At 35.5% G+C, this 25513-nt stretch overlaps 1 long non-coding RNA gene across 1 annotated transcript; it reads right to left on the bottom strand.

Moving 5' to 3' along the window:
• Nucleotides 1–16932: 16932 nt before the first annotated feature.
• Nucleotides 16933–25090, bottom strand: LOC131052141 (uncharacterized). The gene is made up of 3 exons (XR_009107291.2): nt 24805–25090; nt 24458–24631; nt 16933–17278 (listed from the first exon to the last, which is right to left on the bottom strand). It is a non-coding gene; the product is annotated as an uncharacterized LOC131052141 (long non-coding RNA).
• Between the last annotated feature and the right edge of the window lie 423 nt (nt 25091–25513).

The raw sequence follows: 25513 nt of genomic DNA, 5'->3' as shown, positions 1-25513 counted from the left end.
AGAACAAATAGTTTTATTGCATGAAATTTGATTACATCCAACCGATAACTACCAGGTTACAACATACCAACACACGGGCTTGGTAGAACATGGCACACCGAGACCTTGAATCGAAGGATCTATCTTCTAGGCACAGTCTATCTATATGATACTTATTGATTCTAAATTGATTACATTCTAAAGCATGATTACAAATATATATATATCGATCCAAAGAATCCAATCGGCCCAAAAAGGATCAAAACTCGAAGAACAAGACCTAACGTGTAAAATGAACAAGGTCAACCTCTGCCAAGAGATTCCTCCGAAAAATCCAAAGGATGAAACATAGAAAGTCGGCCACATGCTAAGAAACATCAAGATTAACGCCCAAGGCTCCACAAGATTTGAAAAGGGTTCTGGTAGATCACCATAATAGGTCTCAAGCAACCTATTAACAAAGGAACAACCAGGAAAAAGAAATTGTCTAGGAAACTGGTAGCGATATCTTATCGAAAAGTGATCCAAATGAGATGTGGTTTGAAAGAAATAAAGATGATAAAGTCTTCAAGTAGAATCCAACTCCACAAGATTCGATGAGCCAAAACCAGGACACATAGAAAGGAAAACTGAAACTCCAAACAAAACAGAAAGGAAATGTTTTTGGTTGATGCAAGATTGCTATGAATTGGGGATGCTCCTGCATCAGACATCTGGGGTTAATGAAAAAGTGAGCCTCTCACTTTATTGGGGTCAGAGGGAAACCAAGGCAGTCTACCTCTGCTTGCTAAATCTAAGATGAATCTTCAACTGGTCCGCTCTTCCACTTCACAAGATATTCTTTGTACTGACTGTTCTGGGTACTACGCCCAATCCTACTATCCAAAATCTCCTCAATTTGATTTGGTTCCTTCTAGGGAAATTGTTTCTCCAATTCTGCAACACTGTCCTCACTAAATTCTAGTTCATGGTACTCATGAAGATCTAGAATGTTGAATATAGATGAAATACTTAGACTATCCAATAGGTCTACTTCATAGGCATTTCTAGAACTGAACTTTCTCAAAATCTTACAAGGTCCAAACTTCTTCATCTTCAACTAAGTTCCAAGTGGGAATCTCTCTTTTCTCAAGTATACCATCACTTCATCACCAACTTCAAATTCCTTATGTCTTCTCTTCTCATCTGCCTTCTCCTTATATTTTTTGTTCATGTCTTCCAAATGTTGTTTAACCTGAATATGCAATGTTTCCATGTGATCTGTAAAATCTTCTTCTTCTGTACTCTTCTGGTCTTCACTACCAATGTCTCTCAATTCTTTTATTTCTCTAGGATGCACTTTGGTAGCAATCTCAAAAGATGTTTTTCCAATACTTCTATTCATTGAATTGTTATAGGCAAACTCTGTTTGTGCAAGGATCAAATCCCAACTTTCGGTTTATCTCCCACTAAACAGCTCAACAAGTTTCCCAAACTCCGGTTAACTACTTATGTCCGTCCATCAGTCGGTGGATGAAAAGTAAAACTGAACTTCAAATCTCTCTTCATCTTCTTCCAAAGTGTTCTAAAAAAATAGGCAACAAATTTAGTCTCTGTCTGAAACTATGCTCTTAGGTAATCCATGCAATCTCACCACTTCCTTGAAAAATAGGTTTTCTACATGCAATGCATCAGATGTCTTCTTACAAGGTATGAAATGAGTCATCTTCGAAAATCTATCCACTACCACAAATATAGAATCATTCCCTCTCGATGTCTTAGATAATCCCAGTACAAAATCCATGCTTATATCCTCCCAAGGTCTTACTGGTACTTTCAAAGGTTTATACAATCCCACATTCTGACTACTACCTTTTGCAACTTGACAAACTCTACAACTTTGGACATATCTCTTAACATCCTTATGAATCTGGGGCCAAAAGTACTGCTCACTCACCAATGCAACTGTTTTATCAATGCCAAAATGTCCAACTAAACCTCCACTAAGCTTCTCTTTGATTAGGTTCTCTCTCCTGGAACTCTTACGTATGCATAACTGAACTCACTTGAATAACATCCCATCCTGAATGAAATAATTCAACCATTTGCTCCTATCAACCATAACCGGTTCTCTACATGCTTTCCAAGGTTCTGCAAAATCCGTCTTCATCATACAAGGTCTTCAAATCTTCAAAACCCAATACTGTCACTCTCATTTCAGTCAGCAAATTCCTTCTCCAACTCAATGCATCAACAACTTTGTTAGATTTCCCACTTCTATGCTTCAACACAAAGGTGTAACTCTGCAATAATTCTGCCCATCTCATATGTCTCTGATTCAACTTACTCTGACTATACAAATACTGCAAAGTTTGATGGTCTGTATACAATAAAAACTCCTTAGACAACAAGTAGTGTCTCCATTTCTTCAAGGCTTGAACTATGGCATAAAATTCTTGATCATACACTGAATATCGCTTCCGAGCATCATTCAATTTCTCACTGAAATATGCTACTGCTCTCCCTTCTTGACTCAAAACTGCTTCTATTGTTGTTCCACTTGCATCACAATCCACTTGGAATACCTTATTGAAATCCGGTGTGTTTTAACACAAGTTGCTTAGTCACTTTCTACTTCAACAATTCAAAACTTTTGTTTTCTCCAGTGGTCCACTTGAATTCCTTCGGATCTCCCCTCATGGTCTCAGTCATAGGGTTACAAACTGAACTAAAATTTTTGATAAACATTCAGTAAAAACTAGCCAATCCATGAAATGATCTTACCTCTCCAATGCTTTTCGATGTAGGCAAGTCAACAATGGCTTTCACTTTCTTAGGGTCCATCTTCAAACCATCCTCAGATATCACAAAGCCCAAATAGACTAACTCATTCTTCATGAAAGTACACTTCTTGATATTGATCAACAAATTTTCTTCTCTCAACCTCTGTAAAACTTGTCTTAACTGTAACAAATGCTCCTCTTTTGTTCTACTGAAAATCTGAATGTCATCCAAATACACAATAACAAACTTACCCAAGAATTTTTTCAATACCTCATTCATCAACCTCATGAAAGTACTTGGTACATTAGGCAATCCAAAAAGGCATCACCAACCATTCATATAGTCCTTGACTTGTCTTAAATGTTGTCTTCCACTCATCACCTTCTCTAACCCTGATCTAATGATATCCACTCTTCAAATCTCTTTGTAAAGTATTTTGCTCCATTCAAACAGTCCATTATGTCATCTGTCCTAGGCAAAGAAAATTGGTATTTCACTGTGATCTTGTTTATTGCTCTTGAATCAGTACACATCCTCCATTCTCCATTCTTCTTAGGTGCTAATACTGTTGGTATTGCACAAGGGCTCAAACTCTCCCTGATCAAACCTTTTCTTAACAACTCCTACACTTGTCTATTTAGTTCTTCATTCTCTGCCGGTTTCAGTCAGTGTGCAACTTTATTAGGCAAACTAGCTCAAGGAACCAAGTCCAAGCAATGACTAATACTTCTAACAGGTGGCAATCCATCAGGTACATTATCTGAAATGATGTCCTTATATTTTGTCAACAAATCTCTTATCTCTGTCGGGTGTCCTCCTTCTGATTTGGGTCTCTCGGTCTTCTTAGGAATTAAGAAAAAAAACACATTCTCATGTCTCAGTCCATCCATGAATTTCCTTCCATCCACTAAATAAATTTTGGTATTTGTACAGACTTCACTCTTCAAAGGTTCCTTCGAATGTAACAAGGTTTGCTTCATCCCATTGGCCACAATAGTGTATGTATTCTTCCATCCATCATGTACTGCTTGTCTATCAAACTGCCAAGGTCTTCCCAACAAAAGATGACAAATATCCATAGACATAATATCACATAAAACTTCATCATGATAATTCCCAATTTTTAATTTCACCAAACACTGTTCGCTTACTAACAACTTATGTTCATTTTGAATCCATGCTATTTGATAAGGCTTAGGGTGTTTCAATTTCTCCAATTTCAGCATATTCACCATCTCTTCTGAAACAAGATTATCTGAACTACCACTATCAATAACAATTTTACAACACTTATTGGATACCTTACATCTGGGCTTGAACAGGTTCTTCCTCTGCAAGGGTTCTTCATCTCCTCCAATATGACACAAAGCTCTCCTCATCATCAATGGTTCTCCATCTTTCGATTTATTGTCTGATCTGATGGGGTTTTCTTCCACCACTGTTTCTCTTTCGGTAGCCTCTGTCTTCTTACATTCAAATGCACGGTGTCCTTCTCCTCCACACTTAAAGCACGTTCCTCTAAATATCCTCTTGTCTTGTCTTCCAAAGTTCTCATTTTGGTACCCATCCGGCTCTCTCCTCTGGTAGAAATTTCTATCATCCTTCTGGTATGAACTACCTTCTTTGCTTACTTCCTTGTCCTTGTGTTGATTTATATTGGTTCCTCTTCCTCCTTGAAACCTTCCTTTGGTAAACCTTCCACCTCTACTTCTCTGTTTGTGCTCATGTCTTTTGTTCTATTTCTCTTCGGCCTTTAGTGCATACTAGTAAGCCTCTTCAACACTCTCCAATTTGATCATATTGAGTTCATCTTGTATAGACATCCGCAACCCATTCACATATCTTGCAATTTGTTCAACTTCGTCATCAACATGTCTGGATCTGATATTCAACTTATAAAATGCTTCGATGTATTCCTTCACACTAGATTCCTTCTGTCTTAGGTTCTACAATTTCTGGAACAAATCCACTTGATAATTCGTCAGGACAAACTTTGATTTTAGCTTAGCAATCATTTGATCCCTTATAGTATAACTAATCTTAATTGTGGTTTGTTTAGTAGAGGAGATGTTTCGAATGTGAACTATATAATATAACTAATCTTAATTGTGGTTTGTTTTTTCTTGTGCAGGATCCTTTAGAGTCAAGCAGTGCGGTGAAGAGGATCGATTTTGATGATCCATCAGTAGCTTAGGATGTTATAGATAGTTTTGGGATGCTTACATGTCTAGTTGGCATGTATATTTTGTATATGGACATACACTCATGTATATAGACATTCATTTTGTTTGGGTTGGGATTTATGCCATATTTGTGTATGGACATACACTTGTAATCATTTGACTTTTTCATATATACAGAAGTTGATATTTGATCATGTTGGTGTAATTAATTATTCATGCTGGATATTATTACACCTTACTTAAGTTTACTTAGGATATTGCATTTCATAGTAGTTTGGGTATGAGACACTTGGGTGTTTGTGCCACATTGGGATACTGTGTGTAGGAGAATTTTCAACTTTTATGGTGTGATCTTTTTGTTACATTCCACATTCGGTGGGTGATCCACCTCTTGTGGAATATTATATTATTTCTCCTACCTACCACACCTATTTCCTACCTACCCTGTTTCTTATTGAGCCACATGTCATGTTTGTGTGCTCACATATCCATATAGCTTTGCCTATATAAGCAAGTTCATATTCATTGTATGTATCCATTGATGATCCAGTTGATCAGTATTTTCATCTTGATAGAATACAGTTTATTCCTATCATCTATTTTGTCTCTCTATTGTACTTTTCATTGAACTCTTGATCTTGGCAAAATCTCACATGGTATCAAAGCCATTAGAGCGTCTTTGATTAGTCATTCTGGAGGCTTCAATTTTTAGATTTGGGGATATGCATTTTTGGGGGGCGTCATATGGCAATTTGGACATCACGGTTGAGTCTGGAAGGTTGTTTCCATAAATTTTGACTATAAACTCAACCTATTTTGGAGAAAGTCGATTTTGGAGGAAAAATTAGCCTATAAAGCTAGCGGTATGGATATTTTAAAAATATTGTTTCTGCGAATTTTGAAATTTCTTATTTATATTATTTTCGCAGGTTTTTATGTGTTAAGGTTTTATTATTTAAAAATAAAAAATATTTAAAAAAGTATATTTTTTGAGGGGTTTAAGCCCCCGACACTGTACTTTGCACATTTAAATTTCTGCAAACTCGTACTAGCCGGTCCCCATCTCTGGCTCTAGTATAACCCCGCTGCTAGTCTTTTCTTCCGTCATGGTTGCAGATTCCCTGGCCCGTCGTGGTTTGCTCCCATTGTTGTCGGCCTCCTCCCCACCAGGCTGCCTCACTGCCGACCTTCTCCCTAGCCACCGACTACCCACCGGCTCCTGCTCCCGCCAGCCGTTGTACGTCCTCTGACCACTACACGTCCTTCGGCTGCCTGTTGCACAACTTCCGACCCCCGCTGGCTGTGTTCTCCGGCCCTGCCTGGCTTTTCCTCGACGACGGTCTCTATTTCTTGCGGCCTCTGCCACTCCACCACCCAGACTGCGTCACATGGCAGCCTTTCACTCACCACGCAGAATTGTTGAGTCAGCAGCATGTCATCAGCAACCTCAGATTCTGTATGGCATGTCACCAACCATTTTTCTACCACATGTATAGTCTGTACGGTACAGACAACCATGTAGGGGGAGGTGAAGTTTTTTCGACAGTTAGACAACCATCAATTTTAAGCTCACAGATTGTTAACATCAGCACCACGTCAGCAGTATTTTGAACTTTTTTTACCCCCCTCATTGAGCTTTTCATTTTTGTAGTTTTGGAAGGCCGTAACTTGCACATTTTTGCTCCTTTTTTGGTGCAATTTTGTTTGAAATGGACTAGAATTTCGTGCTCTTCGTAGTGGTGGAGGAATTCTCTGATTTTGATGGATGGATTTTTTCAGAATTTTCATATCTTCATGGTTGTACCTGTCTAATCCCCGATTTTGCAACTTCAGAGGCTTCGTTTGGGGTCATACGACCTCCTTTTCAAGTGTCATTTTTTTTTAAGTGCATAATTTTTTGTCCAATTTCATAATCTACTGTTAGTTTGCAGTGATTTTGAGTAGAAATTGTACTTTCAATATTTGGTCATTTTTGGCCTATTTGGTACTTGTATTTCGCTTGGATCTCAATTTAGATCACTTGCACTATTTGTTGAGGTCTCCTATAGCCTATATGAGGCAGTTTTAAGATTGAAATCAAAAGTCCACCTTGCCTTGTTTTTCAAGTGGGCCATTGTATACGCACTAAGTATAAAGTGTCAAATCACCATTCTGGGGGGGGTTTCTTGATTGAGTAATTTGGGGGGTGTCTTGTGTGATTGTGCCTCTCTCTATCTTGTGTTTTTTCATTTTGGTTGCTATGAGTTCTCCTAAATTTCCACTTTTAACTCCTCATAATTATGCTTCATGGAAGATAAAGATATGAAGTAAACTAATGGAAAAATGACTCATTCATTATGTAAATGGAACTATAACAACACCACCTGATGCTAAGGTTGATCCCAATGCTCAAATTGAATGACTCATTAAGAATACTATGGCACTTGGAACTCTTAGAAAGTATGTATCGGATGACCTCATTTTTTACATTGATAAGTGTACTACATTTAAAGAGGCTTGGGATATTTATGAGAAATTGTATGATCAAGTTGATGAGATTAAGAGCTACAAGCTTGATAGTGAACTTACAACTTTGGATCCCAAGGATTTTGATACAATCCAAGATTATGTCACAAAAACAAATGAGCTAAGAGAAAAGTTAAATGATGGTGAAATTGACAAAAAGGATGCTCAATTGGTTTATAACTTGTTGGACAAGCTTCCTTAAGAGTATGCGGCCTTTGTATCTAGCTTTCACACCCATAGGTTAGCTCAAGGTTCCTCATACACTTCTCCCTCATTTGATGTATTCACGGAGATGTTGATACTTGAGCAATCTTAGTTGACCAAGATGGGGATTCTCAAATCTTCAAATTCACAAGCTTTGGTGGCTAATAAGTGGAATCAAAGAAATCAAGGAAAAGGCAAGAATCAAAAGCAACCTAAATCAGAACCACAACAAGATGGAGAACAATCATCCTCTCCACAACAAGGTGATTCTACATCCTAACCTAAGAGGAAATCTTATAAGGACAATCTTTTTTGTGCCTATTGCAAGAAGTCAGGACATGATGAACATCATTGTTACAAGAAGGATATTGATGAGTTGAAGCATCTTCTTGAAAAGAACAAAATCAACCTACCTTCTAGAATGTCTACATCGACTTCTTCTTCCAAAGAAAAAGATAAAGGAAATGATCACTCTTTTAGGACAGATAAAGGAAAGGGACAAGCTATTTGTGCTACTACAAGTCATGATTTAGGAAGATGGCTTCTAGATTCAGGGGCTTCTCATCATATGGCATCTTCACAATCTATGTTCTCTTCATTTGAGCCTTGCCAAATCCTGCAGATTTTGATGGGCAATCATACATACATGGATGTGATTGGGAAAGGATCTATTGCCATTAGGGATAACTCCTTCAATGATGTGTTGTGTGTACCCAATTTGACAAACAATCTTCTTTCCATCTATCAAATCACACATGGGGAAACTAGGAAAACTGTGGAGTTCACACCTGATTCAATTATCATTAGAGACTTGGAGACTAGAGCTATCATTGCAACTGGGGTGGTTGATCATGCATCTTGGTTGTACTCCTTTTCACATTTTGGTCCTATTGATGAGGTTGATTCTTCCTATGTTGATGATTCATATTTTGAAGATAACTTTGGGTACTTGAACTTGGGGATTCTCACATGTGACCCCATTCTTGAGCCTTCCATTCCATTTCCTCCTATTGATATCATATCACCTCTTGCACCTGATGATGCAGCTAGTTTGACAAGTTTGCCTTCTTGTGATTCAGTGCAACAGGATATTTCAAGCCTCCACGAGGTCAAATTTGGAAGACAAGTGTTTTGATGGATTCTCAATGTAAATAAGGTGAAATATAATCATTTTTTATGTAATAATGTCATCTAGACCAATATTTGTTATGTCTATTCATAGGTTACTCATATTGGCAAAATTGCTCAAGATTGCTCAAAAGTTGTAAAAAATTTGTCAATGGGGGATTCATTTGTCGAAATAATTCATCTCAGTTTTTCAAGATTCCCTACGGTTTTATTAGGGCAACATTTTTTCAGTTGGTGAAAAAATCATCAGTCTCATTCAATCAAATGTTGTCACGTGGCCAATTTCTCGTTTTGCTCGTCATGATCACGAACCATCAGTTTTGACATGTCCACCCCCCCCCCACTCAATCGAACACTCAAGGTCATACCCTACCGACGTCGTCCCTTGAACGCCCTAAGTGCTAAAAAATTGTCAAACTTTGACGGGACCTAATTGGAATTTGTGGCACCTGCAAACGATCTGTTTGAACCTACGGGGCCAAAAGAGGGGTCCCTACAAAATCCTATCTCGGGTTTTCAATATTCTCTATGGTTTTATTAAGGCAACACTTTTTCAACTGGCAAAAAAATCGTCAATCTCATTCAATCAAATGTTGTCGTGTGGCCAATTTCTCATTATGTTTGTCGTGATCACAAACCGTCAGTTCTGACTTGTCCAGGTAGGCATTCTTACCCTATGTCTAGTATTGCTTCATGACCAGCAGTAGTCACTATCCATAACTCTTTGGTCTTCGATTTTGCTTGATGCTTCAACAACTTGACTTTTGTAGCTATAATAACGTGTGAATACATGAGAATGGTTTTGTGTCTCTCATAGTCTCCAAATGCAAGTATGCCATTCTTTCTAATCATGTGTGTTCGCAACCAAGCTCCCACAACAACTAAACTTTTAGGATATGTCAACCCATCATCATCTGTCACTGGTTGTGTTAGCTTATGTTTTTCGTCTACACAATGTGCCAACCAATATTATGATCTCTCTTCATTCTCTTACGGTGCAACAACTACAAAAACATGTCTTGGCTATACAATATCTGATAGACGCTCATACTTAAGTGAACTTTCCATGTCATCGTTTGACAAGGATATTGTGGAACCCACGTATCAACCCACTCACTTGACTCGCATTGATCCCAATCACACCGAACACAACTCTAACAAAAAAAAAAACCAACGCTCATGTCCAAATGGTCCATGTACTTGTATTTGAGCTGAGAAATGAATGCATCTTTGAATAATCTTTAATTGTTTGACAATCCAATCTTTCTCCCACTGTTCCCTCCTCAACCAACCAAAAGAATCTGGTCACTATTGAATCAAGAGTACCTCCATGTGACAATGTTGAACTACATCAATCAACAATAGAACGTGCATCACAGAAACTTGCACTTGAAATCCTCAATTGCTCCTTAACTAGAGCTCTCTTCAAACAAGCACCTGCTCCATCATGCTCCCCCTTCCCATGCCCTTCCTTAAAAAAACACCAAATATGAGGTATACACCTCCCTACATGCATTCTACTCACCCAATAAAATATACGAGCATTCTTGAATTAAGTCGTACAGTTATCTGACCATATGAGATGTCGATCAATTGCAATATCTTTCTCATACAAGAACTCAAAAAAAATCTCAAAAGAATATTGCACATATTCGAAGGAGTGTGATCTATCATCACTCATATAAAAATGATACTCCTGGATTATCTTCATGTCCTCTTATGTACTATCAGGAGCATGTTTATATGTAATGTGAACAAAAATAGCAATCTAGATTGAAATGTAGTACTAAGACTGTACCTCATTCTGTGGTTGCAATGTATAGTTCTCTGCAAAATCAACCATCGATACAATAGTGCCAATCGGGAAAGAGTTCTTACACATCCTGAACTATTGATCCAACCACTGAGACCTATGGGTGTGCCTTGCATACTTGTAGAAAAGATTTTCCTTAAAATCCAAAATAAAATCAGCAACACTCACTTCTCTTGAGACTAATTCGCATCTAGAACCTTCATCTCCACTCTTTAAAGTATATTTAATTGTCTCGTATCTTTTTTTCTCAACATAATTCTTTCCAAACTCGTGTTTGCCGCCCTCATGAAAACATGAAACAAACTTTAACAACCCATCACATTGTGAGCACTTCTCATTCAAACAATCATTTTTATAGAAATAGCAACCATCATCTCCAAGGCATAAAAATACATCTTGCAAGTCTCTTGATGATCTCGAAAATAACATTGCACCACACTCCTGCAACATCTCATTAGTATGCATCGCGAACGAATATGGCATAAAAGTTCATGGTACATTGAAAACTCCACATGGTACTTGCAACAAGTATTACGAATCTTAAGAGGTACACAATAAAATGCCTTCAAAGATTCAAAGACCCTTTGTGATATTTGCAAAGTTGGATGTACTTCACAAAAAAAATTGTACAATATTGTTTGGCTTGATTCCAAGAAATGTTTGGGATGTGGTGTGTGGTTTCAATTGATGATTATTAATTTCAAAACATCCTTTAAATTTGGTGATACTCTAAAATTAGAGTGCTAAAATTGTTGAATCTCCTCCACATTGTCAAACAACTTTCTATCAACACATCACCAAAAGCTCATGTATCATGTTGAAGTGGATCGTCAAGTCTTTGTCTTCATGCAAGTGCTCTATCCAAATTTTTACAGTTTATGTTCAAATCAACACAAGTTTGTCTCATTCGACGAGCCTTCCTCAATTGATGGCTGGTGAACTCACAATGTTGGTTCCCACTTTTTCGTACATCCTAATTCTTGTTGAAATCATGCATTTTTAAAAAAATATAACGATTTTAAGCTTTAAGAGGTCTCATTTGAAGTAATTAATTGAAGAGAGTTAGATCAAAATTTCTTGGATAGAACCTCTCTACTTCTAAATCATACTCGCAATGGAGTCTCCTTTGCATCTATCAAATGCTAATAAAAAACCAATTTTAAATTAGCTTTTGGTGGGTCAAATGAATTATTCATTTAAAAGTTTTTTTGTTTTTTTTGTATTTATCCCTTGTTATAAACTTTCCAAATAGTATAATTTTTAATACATTTAATTTTATTATTTTTATTTTATTTCTTATAAATGTAGGGTTTTCACTGAACATGAACTTCTTTGTTCAATGCTTAAGGAAAAATAGTAAACGTAACCCAAAAAAATTAGAAAAAATTTACGCACTAGGTATTGAAATCCTCTTTCCAAATAAAAATTAAAAAAATTGATTTTCTTTACATATACAACTAGTTATGTAATATCAAATGGACATATTTCAAAATTACAGTTAACTCGACTTCAAATCTTAATAAAATATAAAATATTGAAGATAATGTTGCAAAACTAATTGCAAACACTAGATATGGATGTTACAAAACCAAATTCTAAATAATCACATCCATATCTATTATAGAAAAAAAAATGAAGTTATGCTATACAGAGTGAGTATCTCTCTTTAAAAATGTTGTTTTTTGAAAAAAAAAACTAGTTTTCGAGGGAGATAGAAAAATGGAAAAAAAATTGATTTGAAAAATTATCAAAAAAATATTTTTGAAATCTACATACAAAATGACACAAATCACATCATCTACAAATTCCTTATGGTTTAGAAGTAATAGGTGTTTGAATCTGAAGCTTTTTTTGAAAATTAATATTGTGGTGTCGAAGTTGGCAAAAAAGTGTAACCCACTATTGTGGGTTCACCCTGGCTTACTAAGGAGGTTGTAATCACTTTTTCAGCGGCTCTCTTATCTCTTTCCTTGGTATTCTTTCCAATAGAATTGAGAGCATTAGATAGATTTTTGACAATAATCGAATTTCTCTCCATCTTCTTGTTCATACGAATCTTCAATTTGTTTAGCAATTGTCTCATCTTTATCATCTTTAGCAATTGAAGAAAAAGTTAACATTGCTCGATCAATGTCTTATTGCTAAAATTTTGGTTGAAAAGTTGTGTAGCCCACAATCAAACGATTCTTGTTGACCTCTTGCCTTCAAGATTCGCAATAATGTTCTCATCAATTTCAAGTGACCATTTTGGGGTTCTTGAAGGTCTTGGATTTGGAATTTGTCTTTCATCCATGAGAGGGTCTTCATTTCTGAAGTAATTAGGTGTTACATATTATTCACTTGGTTGAGCAATTCCACCTTCAATGTCAAAAAATTTCACATATGTCAAAATTTTCTACATTTTCGCCTCCAATGTCAAAAAAATCATATTTACACCAAAATTATGGACACCTTCATTGTCAACTCCCAAATTTTCACTTTCCATTCTCACATCATGTTGAGCTCTTTCATTATGACTTTCAAAATCTACATTTTCATTTTCAATAACTTGTTCAACATTTTCAAATTCAATTTCCCCTTCACTTGAAGTAACATTAGCAATATTTAACATACCTTGTCTTCTCCTCCTATGATCTTCTCTATCTCTTTCTCTATACACTTCAATTTGGTCATTTGAAAGCTTTCTTTTGCGTTTAGACTTCCGACGACTACTACTCCCCATTTACCTCCACAAAATATTTGACTTTAAGAATCTCTCTAAAGCACAAATTTGTCTCAACCTGTCTAAAAACCTATGATTGTCAACATAAACCATAATGTGAAGAATGTGGGTCTTTGGAATCCACAAAATGGCCCACAAGGCTCTTTTTTATTTATAGAAATCTGTTGTTTGATTTTAATGCATAAATTTGGGGCCCCAAAAATAATTCCTGTTGCCGCCTTTTTTTTTTACTGTTGCCACATTAGTGGCAGTGGCAGAAATTGGATATCCGATTTGAGTACTCATATTTTAGAGAGAGAGATTAGGGGAGAGAGGGGGGAGGGCGTAGGGGTAGAGAGAGATTAGGGGAGAGGGGGAGAGAGAGAGAGAGATAAAGGGAGAGGGAGAGAAAGAGAGAGATTAGAGAGAGAGAGAGAGAGAGAGAGAGAGAGAGAGATTAGGGGAGAGAGGGGGAAGGGGGTAGGGGTAGAGAGAGATTAGGGGAGAGGGGGAGAGAGAGATAAAGGGAGAGGGAGAGAAAGAGAGAGATTAGAGATTAGAGAGAGAGAGAGAGAGAGAGAGAGAGAGAGAGAGAGAGAGAGAGAGAGAGAGAGAGAGACTAGGGGAGAGGGGTCATATGACCCCTTAGGACCCATAACGACCCAATATGGTGTCATAGGGGGTCATATTGTGTCCTAAGGGGTCATATGGTGTCTTAAGGGGTCATATGACACAATATGACCCATAACAACACAATTTGGTGTCGTAAGGGGTCATATGTTGTCTTAAGGGGATATATGACCCAATATGACTACGTAGGACACAATATGACCCATAACGACACCGTATAGTGTTGTAAAGGGTCATATGGTGTTTTAAGGGGTCATATGACACAATATGACCTATAACAACACAATTTGGTCTTGTAAGGGGTCATATGGTGTCCTTAGAACACCATAGGACCCATAACGACCCAATATGGTGTCATAAGGGGTCATATGTTGTCCTTAGGGGTCATATGGTATCCCATGACCCCTTAGGACACCATATGACCCCTAACGACACCATATGGTGTCATATGACCCATAACAACACCATATAGTGTTGTAAAGGGTCATATTGTGTCCTAAGGGGTCATATGGACACAATATGACCAATAACGACACAATTTGGTGTCGTAAGGGGTCATAAGACACAATATGACCCCTGAGGACACCATAGGACCCATAACGATCCAATATGGTGTCATAATGGGTCATAGTGTGTCATAAGGTGGCAAGATGAACCATTATTACAATATAAAAAGCAATGCCAATACTGCTTACAAAAATTTGACACCTAAAGGGTCATAGGACACAATATGACCCCTTCCCCCTCCCTCTCTTTATCTCTCTCTGCCTCCCCCCTCCCCCCTCTCTCTCTCTCTCTCTCTCTCTCTCTCTCTCTCTCTCTCTCTCTCTAATATCATATACTAATATATTTATAATTTGATATATTGCATATTAATATATTAATAAACAATAGATTAATTATGTGCAAATTTAGTTATTGAATTTACTTATTAAAATCAATATAAGGGGATGTAAATGTTCAATCAAACAATAAAGGGATGACAATGTTACTAAAAATTATGCATACAAACTAAATACTGAAGTTCTAATACAATTCCAACAACTAGTGGATGCCAAAATAAAATACGCTCAACATAAACGTTTAAAAGTTGCTTCAAACAAACAATTGGTGTATATGTCAAAATTCAAGAATATACACAAACTAAATGTCAAAGCTCAAACACACACTTCTATCCAAAAATTAAAATCCAAACTTGAATAAACAATAAATAAATAAATAAAAATTCATACACACACTTGACACAAATGGTAAATGAATTTGAAAATAAAACACTAAACAAACATGTTTAAATTACAACTTGCTAATAACTTTGACTATTTAAATATTATCAAGTTACACTAAAATTAAAAAATATCATAATACTTAATAATTAAACCACAACAAAAAATTCACTCAAAATACTTAATAATAAATGTTCACACTCATGCCAAATTAAAAAAATAAAAAAAGTTTGCAAAGTTAAAACACATTTCACATATTGTTTGTCTATGCACATACATGCCTAATGTAAAAATACACAAAGGCAAATCCACACAAATGTAAATGCCAAAATTTAAACATTCACATAAATGAATGTCAAAATTTACTATAGTTTTTACATAAAGTGAATTTGTGAAGTTAAAACACATTTCACACACTTTGTTAAAAATACACACTTCGCACATATACAAAATAAATGTTGAAGTTTAAACATAACTGAATGCCAAAGTTAGTACACTCTTACACAAAGTTCAATGTGGAAGTTCAAATGTAAAAAACATATACTAAGTTTATAAATCTTCACACAAAGTAAACATCGGAGTTCAAAAATGCACAAAGTGAATGACAAAATTAAAACTCCTCACAAAATAGACGTCAAAGTTCAAACATGCTTGACAAAAATTAAGTTCAACTCAGCACCAAGTAAATATTGGAGCTTTATACACAAAAGTAAATAACAAAGTTAAGAAACACTTCACAAAAAGTTAGCTCAACCACACACAAGGTCAATACGAAAAATTAAAACACTTCACAATACAAAGTAAATATACACCAAAGTTCAAACATGCATGTAATGTGAGTACAAAAGTTAAATATAAGTAATTTAAACCAACTTTTTACAAAATTAGTTCAAACACACTTATTACAAAAAGTTCAAACACACTCCCTCTCTTCCCTCTTGTGAATGAATACAAGATCAAAGTTCCCTCACCCACTTCAAAGAAAGCTCAAAGATACAATAAAGGTATGCTAGAATTCAAACAAAGGAATGTCAACAAACAATATAAGAAGGTAACAAAGTTAAAGAATAAGGGGATGTTTCACACACACACACACTTCACACAAAGTTAAAAAATTACGAAGAGGAAGCTGAAATATAAACATGCACACAAAGTGAATGTCAAAGGTCTAACAATAGATCTACATATTAAATGCCTAAGTTAAACACACTTCCAATAGATAGTAGATGCCAAAGTGAAACAAATGACTAGTGTATGCCAAAAGTTTATAAGTCACTTCAAACAAATGATTAGTGTATGCCAAAATTCAAACATGTTCAAAAACTAAATGGCAAAACTCAAACACACATTCATGTAAATAAAAACAAAATGTCAAATTCAAGCACACTAATAAAAATAATATACCAAATTCAAATTCAAGCTTCATTAAAAAATAACTAAATCGAAATTCAAACACACTTCATACAAATGGTAAATGAATTCCAAAATAAAACATAAAACAACAATGTTTAAATAGCAACTTACTAATTACTAATTATTACAATATTACAAAACTTTGTTATAATTGAAGAATATTATGGTACTTAATAATTGCATTGCACCCCAAATGTAAGTCATTATAGATAATGAAATGAAAATAAAAATTTAAAAAAAATTAAGTTTAATGCAAAAAAAAAATTTAAAAACTAAACATGTTAAGACATACAATAGATCTAAAAGAATGGTCATGGCCAATGACCATTCTTTGCAGCCTTAGGAAGGGGGCAAATTCAACCCCTTCCAAATAAAAATAATGGTATTAAATAATAAATCAGTTTACATATCAAATTACTGGATAAGCATTGTCTCAATTATATATTACATTTATGATGTCACCAATTTCAGCAACTGCTTCAAAAATGTAACATCTTCCCCAATTTTAGATATTGCATTATCTAGTAAATTGCCTCAATTTAGAAATTGCATTTGCACCAATTTTAACAATTGATTAAAATATACAACATTTTTCCAATTTTAGATATTAAATCTTGCATTTAGTAACCCATTCAATATTTGAAACATTTTCCTAGGATTTTTTAATTTACATTCATTACTCAACTTCAGCAGCTACCTATTGGAGCTTCCAAACATTTCTGAATGCTAGCTCAGCCTGTCAAACACTCAGTATCAACCATGGTTTCAATTTAGATTGATTTTCCTCCCAGTAAAATATAAAAACGATTAGATATATAAAATTGACATAAGAATCAATAAATTACTTCAATGGAAATATATGAATGCTTAAACAATGTTACAGAAACATTTACATGTACCGAAACTTTCCAAGAGAAACAAAATCTTGAAAAAATATGCTCTAATACAAATTTTCTAGAATTTTTATTTTAAATAGCAAATGCAACTCTAAATAACACTTCTTTAAAGCACACACCACCCGATTGTTGATGCACAAAGCAAAATATGTTGCCATTTCTTTTCTACAGGAATCGGGAATCCATGAGGATGGTAATGACAAAAGGAAAAGGAAAGCAAGACAGAAAAAAGGATCTGGGGATGAAAACCACGGTCGAAGGCAGGTTGGGCTGCTGGAATGATTGATGACCCCAATAGAAAATGAAAAAAATAACATATTTTGCCTTTGCTTTACTTATATTCATTTTCCTAATTTGGTAGATATGACAAATTCAAATCATAGTTCAATATTCCAAAAGTTGGTAAGGAAAAAAAAATTTACATAACTGTTCAAAATGCCCGTGCAGAACTAGTACATCAACGATGGCCCATGGTTATTTCCAGCTGCTTAAATGCTCTAATAAGAATACCATTTTATAGGTTGCAGGTATATATTCCAAAACATTGAGAAGGGAGAATTAGGGATTTTGAGTCAAGTAAATGGAATACATATTATTTTTGCTCTTTTCATTCTGTATTGGCATTCAAAGTTGCAATCACATCCGACCCCAACATTGTCTTAGCACATTGGAATACCAGTATATTATTTTTATTAGTATTGACATTGCTCTTTTCATTCTCAACTCCATTGCAATATATCTGCTCCTCCTGACCAGGAATCTGTATTGGCATTCAAAGCTGCAATCACATCCGACCCCAATGTTTAATTGGACCCGCGCAATATGCTCTTCTCATTCTCATTGTTCAGTTAGGTTTCGGTGGTCAGGATTTACAGGGCATCATTTCTCCCGTGCTTGGGAATCTCACGGCTCTGGTTATTCTCTATCTCTTCGATAACCAACTACATGGGAGTATTCCCACTGAGTTGGGCAAATTTAAACTCCACCCTCTATCAAAAATCTCTCAGCCTTAGTCCAATTGGACTTGTCAGTTAATAATCTACATGGATCTGTCTCTCCTGAAATAGGCATGCTCACCCAACTACACCGACTTTACCAGGCAGTAACAACCAATTGTCAGGACCCATTCCTTTTGAAGTGGGGATGCTCATTAATTTGCAAGAAATTAATCTATGGGGAAATGAGCTTAGTGGAAAAGCTACCAAACTCCTTAGGAAATTGTTCTAATATCAACCTTCTTGACGTTAGGATCAATCAACTGAGTGGAAATTTGCCTAAGGAGTTGGGCAATTTGGTCTTGCTACAATATATTATATTAGAACAAACTCAACTTACTAGTAGCAGTAACATCCCTTTGCCTTTTCTCACTGCTCTCACAAACTGTTCCCACCTAGAATATATAAAAATGTCTCACAGTTATTTGAGCGGTGTTTTGCCTCCATCCATAGGCCACCTTTCCTCGAAGCTCTCCATCTTAAATTTTCGGAACAACTAGATAAGGGGAAACATACCTCAACAAATTACCGATCTTACCAAATTAACCTACTTGAACCTAAGTAATAATCTTTATAGTGGGTACTTGCCAGTTGGACTCAAAAGGTTCTATAAGTTGGAAAGATTGGATCTTGAGTGCCAACAGCCTAGAAGGCAGCCTTCAAGAGGACATGGGCAAGATGAAAAGTATAGCGTTGTTAGATGTTAGTTCGAACAAGCAATCAGGAATAATACCAGGCTCTCTTGGTAGACTTCAATAGCTAAGGAGACTTTTTTCTTCACCACAACCATTTCGCAGAAGAAATACCTTCTGGTTTGCAGAGATGTCCAAACTTAGAACTGGAGCATCTCTATCTCTCTCATAATGCCTTCGAAGAACCAATACGAAATGAACTTGAGAAGTTACAAAATTTGGAATCTGTTGATCTTTCTTTCAATTTCATGTCAGGTATAATACCTACATCTCTTACAAAGATGAAAGTGCTTCGCTACTTCAATGCTTGTTACAACAATTTGACAGGTCAAGTTCCAGAAGGAGGACTATTTTCAAATAACACATTTAATGGATCCTTTATGGGAAATGCCGGTCTCCGTAGTCCAGAGAAATACTTAGTGCATGCTTGTCCAAATCAGGGTAAAAGAGCGAAATCATTACTTACAAAAGTGATGCTATCGGTTGCTGGAATGATTGCAATTTTACTGTGTGCTTCAATCTTTGGGATATTGTGGTGTCGGAAATATTTATCACATCAATTTGATCTTCCAGATTGATCTTCCAGACTTCATGTTTGGAAGATTGAGATATCTTAAGTTTACATATCAAAATCTGTTAAACGCAACAAATGGATTTTATGAGACAAATTTGCTTGGTGTGAGTAGCTTTGGATCAGTTTTTACTTAATTTCCAAAATGAAAAACTCTGAAACAGTTTTAAGAGAGAGAATTCAAAATCTTGGCGAGGACATCGAAATCTTGTTAGAGTTATAAGTGCATATTCATATCTTTAAGGCTTTGATTCTTCAGTTTGCTACAAATGGGAGATTGGAAAAGCATTTGTGCCCTAAAAGTAATGAAGAGGATGTTTGTGAACTCAAAACTAACGAATGTCTGAACATTGCTATTGATGTGGCCCATAGCATGGAATATCTCCGTCATGATTGTCCTACCCAAGTTATTCACTGTGAGTTGAAACCTAGTAATGTGCTTCTAGATGCAAACATGTCAACCGTTGTAGATTCCTTGAGCACATCATTTTCCATGAGAGGATCTATTGGCTACATAGCTCCTGGTAGGCCTTATTTTGTTGTTACATTATATAGTTTTTTAAATAGTATTGCACAAATAGTTTCTGGTAATAACTGCATGAGTTTATTTATTTCCTCGACATTTCAGATGATGATCACAAGAAGAGACCAACTAATGCCATATTTGCTGACGACCTGAACCTCCCAAAGTGGGTGAGGTCAGCGTTACCTAAGAGGCTAGCAGGTATTGTTATAGGAGGTTGTTAGAGAATATGGACATGGAACACAATGACTGCCTTGTTTCTTTCATACACACTGGCTTGTTATGCACAAGTTAATCTCCCCAAGAACGACTGACCATAAGAAATGTAAGAAGGGCATTGGAGGTTCTAAGAAATACTTTCATAGGAGGTAGAGCATCAACTTCCAATTTAAAAAGAACGATATCAGATTTGGTGCTCAATTCCAGTGCTAATGCAATGGAAGAGGGGATTTGTGACAGTGATAGCTCTATATTAGCTAGATACATACATCTAATTTAGAAAATTGTTTTCAGGTACGTTTTTCTCCAATATTAAATTACAACATAAGATAAAAGCAAATAAATTATTCAAATTTTAAAATTGTACCTCTCCACAAAGATTTGATCTTCCAGACCTCATGTTTGGAAAATTGAGATATCCTAAGTTTACATATCAAAATCTGTTAAACGCAACATATGGATTTTATGAGACACTCCGAAACAGTTTTAAGAGAGAGAATTCAAAATCTTGGCGAGGACTCGACATCGAAATCTCGTTAGAGTTATAAGTGCATGTTCATATCTTTAAGGCTTTGATTCTTCAGTTTGCTACAAATGGGAAATTGGAAAAGCATTTGTGTCCTGAAAGTAATGAAGATGACGTTTGTGAACTAAAAACTAACGAATGTCTGAACATTGCTATTGATGTGGCCCATAGCATGGAATATCTCCATCATGATTGTCCTACCCAAGTTGTTCACTGTGAGTTGAAACCTAGTAATATGCTTCTAGATGCAAACATGTCAATCGTTGTAGATTCCTTGAGCACATCATTTTCCATGAGAGGATCTATTGGCTACATAGCTCCTGGTAGGCCTTATTTTGCTGTTACATTATATAATTTTTTAAATATTGCGCAAATAGTTTTTGGAAATAGCTCCATGAGTTTATTTATTTCCTCGACATTTCAGATGATGATCATAAGGAAGAGACCAACTGATGCCATATTTGGTGATGACCTGAACCTCCCAAAGTGGGTGAGGTCAGCGTTCCCTAAGAGCCTAGCGGATGTTGTTGATAGGAGGTTGTTACAGAATATGGACATGGAACGCAATGACTGCCTTGTTTCTTTCATACATATTGGCTTGTTATGCACAAGTTAACCTCCCCAAGAACGACTGACCATAAGAGATGTAAGAAGGGCATTGGAGATTCTGAGAATTGCTTTCATAGGAGGTAGTAGAGCATCAACTTCCAATTTAAAAAGAACCATATCATATTTGGTGCTCAATTCCAAAGCTAATGCAATGGAAGAGGGGATTTGTGACAGTGATAGCTCTACATATTAGCTAGATACATACATTTAATTCCCTAAGAGGCTAGCGGATATTGTTGATAGGAGGTTGTTACAGAATATGGACATGGAACGCAATGACTGCCTTGTTTCTTTCATACATATTGGCTTGTTGTGCACAAGTTAATCTCCCCAAGAACGACTGACCATAAGAGATGTAAGAAGGGCATTAGAGATTCTGAGAATTGCTTTCATAGGAGGTAGTAGAGCATCAACTTCCAATTTAAAAAGAACCATATCATATTTGGTGCTCAATTCCAAAGCTAATGCAATGGAAGAGGGGATTTGTGACAATGATAGCTCTACATATTAGCTAGATACATACATCTAATTTAGAAAATTGTTTTCAGGTACGTTTTTCTCCAATATTAAATTACAACATAAGATAAAAACAAATAAATTCTCCAAATTTCAAAATTGTACCTCTCCACAAAGATTGCAGGTATGTACAGGTTGCATCCTGCAATCCTTCCAAAATCAAGTTTTTGCAAATATTGACAAAACAAAAATCATGTTTAAAATGATAGACAGAAATGAAAAATTGTGCATAAAATGAAAAATTCTCTTGCAGGCATTAGAATCATTATGCTTGTTCCTGAACCATCATCAAGAAAGAATTGTTCTCTACCACATTATTGGATTATAAAGGTAAAACCAACACAATCATTTATCTAAATATAAACAATAGGCAGAATAAATTGGAATTACCAAAATGAAAACGAAAAATGCCTAAAATGACCTTTAACAAGAAACAAGCGTCAATGGTAGACTCAATTTCTTAGCTGCTTGTTATTCGAACACGTTCAAGTTGCTTCTTATAATGTTGGAAGCAACTACAACATTTTTCAAGTGTGCATGGTTGCATTACACTGGACTGTCAAAATTATAAGCATTAAATTGTAGATTTTCAAACAAATTCTGATAAAAAATAGATTGTAAACACCATTGAGGTTATTGAAGAAACAAAGGAACCTTAGAATGACCTTGGATAGAGAGAATAACTTTAGGGAAGAGACCAGAACCCACACCTATCACCTTGCACAGAGATAGACTCACAATGAAGATAAGAATGTTGTAACCTGAAAGAGACTATACAATCCCATAGCAAGAGAACAATAAAATTAGTTGTCTTTGAATACACGTATCACAAGATATCAGGTGTGAAGAAAATTCTCCTAGATTTAGAGTTACAAATCGTATATACCCTTGTTTAGGCCAGAATAAGAGATAGAGCTGCATGCTAGTCCGAGTGCAGCTACAAGTAAAAGTAAGGTGTGCAGAGATGAAAGTGGTACTGTAACCATGTCAGATCCAGTTGGCTGTACCCACCCACCCAACTGTATCCATCTGGGCTCCTAAAGTCGGTCAAGGGCTTTGGATTGTGAAGAATCCTTAGCGTGAAGGACCTCTTGATGGATGCCAGGATTAATGAACAACCATTAATACCAAAAGGAATAGGATTTATTCATATTCGTGATTAGGAATAGATTAAAAACGAGTGCATTTTCATCACTCATAATTCACTCTCGACACTCTGCTATTGATAAAGCATACTCACTGTTCAGAAGAATTTGCTATTGAAGCTAAATCACACCACTAGATTCGTTCTTCTTATCAAAGGTGCATAGTACAAAATAGATAATGAAAATAAGTAAAGCAAAGGCAACCCGTAAATCTGTTCTTCTTATATTTGACAGTTTACAGCTTAAATTTGGACACATCTTATAGATTATATAGAACATAACAAGTGACAGACAAGACATATGAACTGTTGGACAAAATGCCTCATGGTTGCACAAGGGATTAAAGAGGAAATTTAACAAAATGACAGTTTACACAGAACTTTAATGGTCTCCAATTAGGTTCAAACTTAAGAAGAGAGGACTAACCTAAATCATATATAAAACTAATTTGAAATTTGAAATTGATATATAATGAATATGTTACAATTCTTTTTTGTACAAGTATATTACAAAGCACCATAATCACATATATGATATATCAGTAGTCAACTTACGACATGGTTATCACAATCCATTTATTATAGTAATAGGCATATAATAAATGATCAATGATCTATTAGACTAAACATTTTCTGGTTCCAAAATTCCAATTCCTAATGCTTGGAATGACTTGGATCAAAACAACATTTTCTAATTCTAGTTGCATTTGACATATTAGATTTCATTTCCCTGTAAGTTTTCATTTGACGCGCTTACAATTAAGCGATACCAACTAGGTGTTCCTATATAAAGATAGGTAACTGCCACAAATATAACCTATTGGGTTCGCTAGACATCTCAAATGAAAGCTAAGTGTAATTTTTAGAGTAAGGATTGATCATTCTGGTTCTAAGCCATACAAACCCAAAAACACAAAATCATGAATCACTCATAAGCAAGAAGCAATTTACAAATTCCATCGTGATAGAAAGATAAGAATCTCAACTTTGATCCCATATAATTTTCCAGAAGATTCTGGAAAGAAAAGTACTCATCATTTTTTGATAGATGTAAAAGTCAACATTAGAAATTAGACACTTCGAACATATGTTTGACAAAATGTCTCAATGGCTACACAATAAATTACAGCGCAAGAAATTTTCAGAAAGGCAAGTCACTCAACCTATGTTTGACAAAATGTCTCAATGGCTGCACACTAGCAGATAATTAGCAGAAAAACATACCTGACTAAGCGCAGATTCTTCCATTTCAAGCGAACGAGGATACCCCAAAATGCAGATGAGCAGGCCAACCTCTGGTTTTGAAATCATCTTGCCTTCTCTGTTCAATTGTCACACTTCCTTATGCTCTGCCTTTGCCTTTTGCCTTCCCTCTTCCTATGTTCTGCTCCTCCCTATCTAAAAGAAAAAAACAACCAAAAAATTCTAAACAAATCAGAGATGCACAAACACCAGTATGCACGCTTACAAAAAAACCCTCATCAGAAAACATAAAAAATACTAAGAAAAACAAAAGAAACATAAAATTCCAATAAAAGACATTGAACGAAAAAACAGAAAACCAAACAAACATTGACAGAAGAGGAAGAACGCAAGCCCTCGCTAATCCACAAGAACAGTGCCCTGTCATTTATAACAGTAACATTCGGCAACGGGCATGCTTTTTTAAAACGGTAAAATAAGAAACAGTCATGTTTTTTTAAACGGTAAAATAAGCAACAACCATGGTTTTTTAACAGGTAATGGATAGCCATGTGAAACGGTAATGTAGAACAACGGTAATGCTTTTTTCAACAATTCCCTCCATCGCTGTAGATTCAGTTTGGTCATGCTCCACAGATGGATGAACCCAAAAACAAAATATAACCATCAATTTTTTTTTTCCAAAAAAGGTTACTCTAAATGATTCATTTATTAATTCAAATGAATAAGATTTTTAAAAATGTTAAATTTAGATAAGAGTTGTTATATGTATTAAGTTATTAAATAAATGGAAAATCAGCTTTAAATATAATTTAAGTTATTAAATAAACGGAAAATCAGCTTTAAATATAATTTAGGTTAGTCAATAAATTTTATATAAAACAAATTAATTTAGATTAAATTAGTGTTGAAAATGTAGAAATAAAGGTCAGTATTGGGTTATCAAGTGAAAATGAAAGGTGTAGATAACTAATAATCTAAGGACAATGTAATCTAATAGAATCAATATGCTACATGCTACAAAAAAGATAATATTGGCATGCTCATTGTTCTTAGGTTTGCACAAATCTAGAAGAT

This window comes from Cryptomeria japonica, chromosome 4, assembly GCF_030272615.1.
Source record: "Cryptomeria japonica chromosome 4, Sugi_1.0, whole genome shotgun sequence".
Lineage (NCBI taxonomy): Eukaryota > Viridiplantae > Streptophyta > Pinopsida > Cupressales > Cupressaceae > Cryptomeria > Cryptomeria japonica.
The sequence above is the reverse complement of the archived record's forward strand: the minus strand, read 5'-3'. Positions and strand labels throughout refer to the sequence as shown.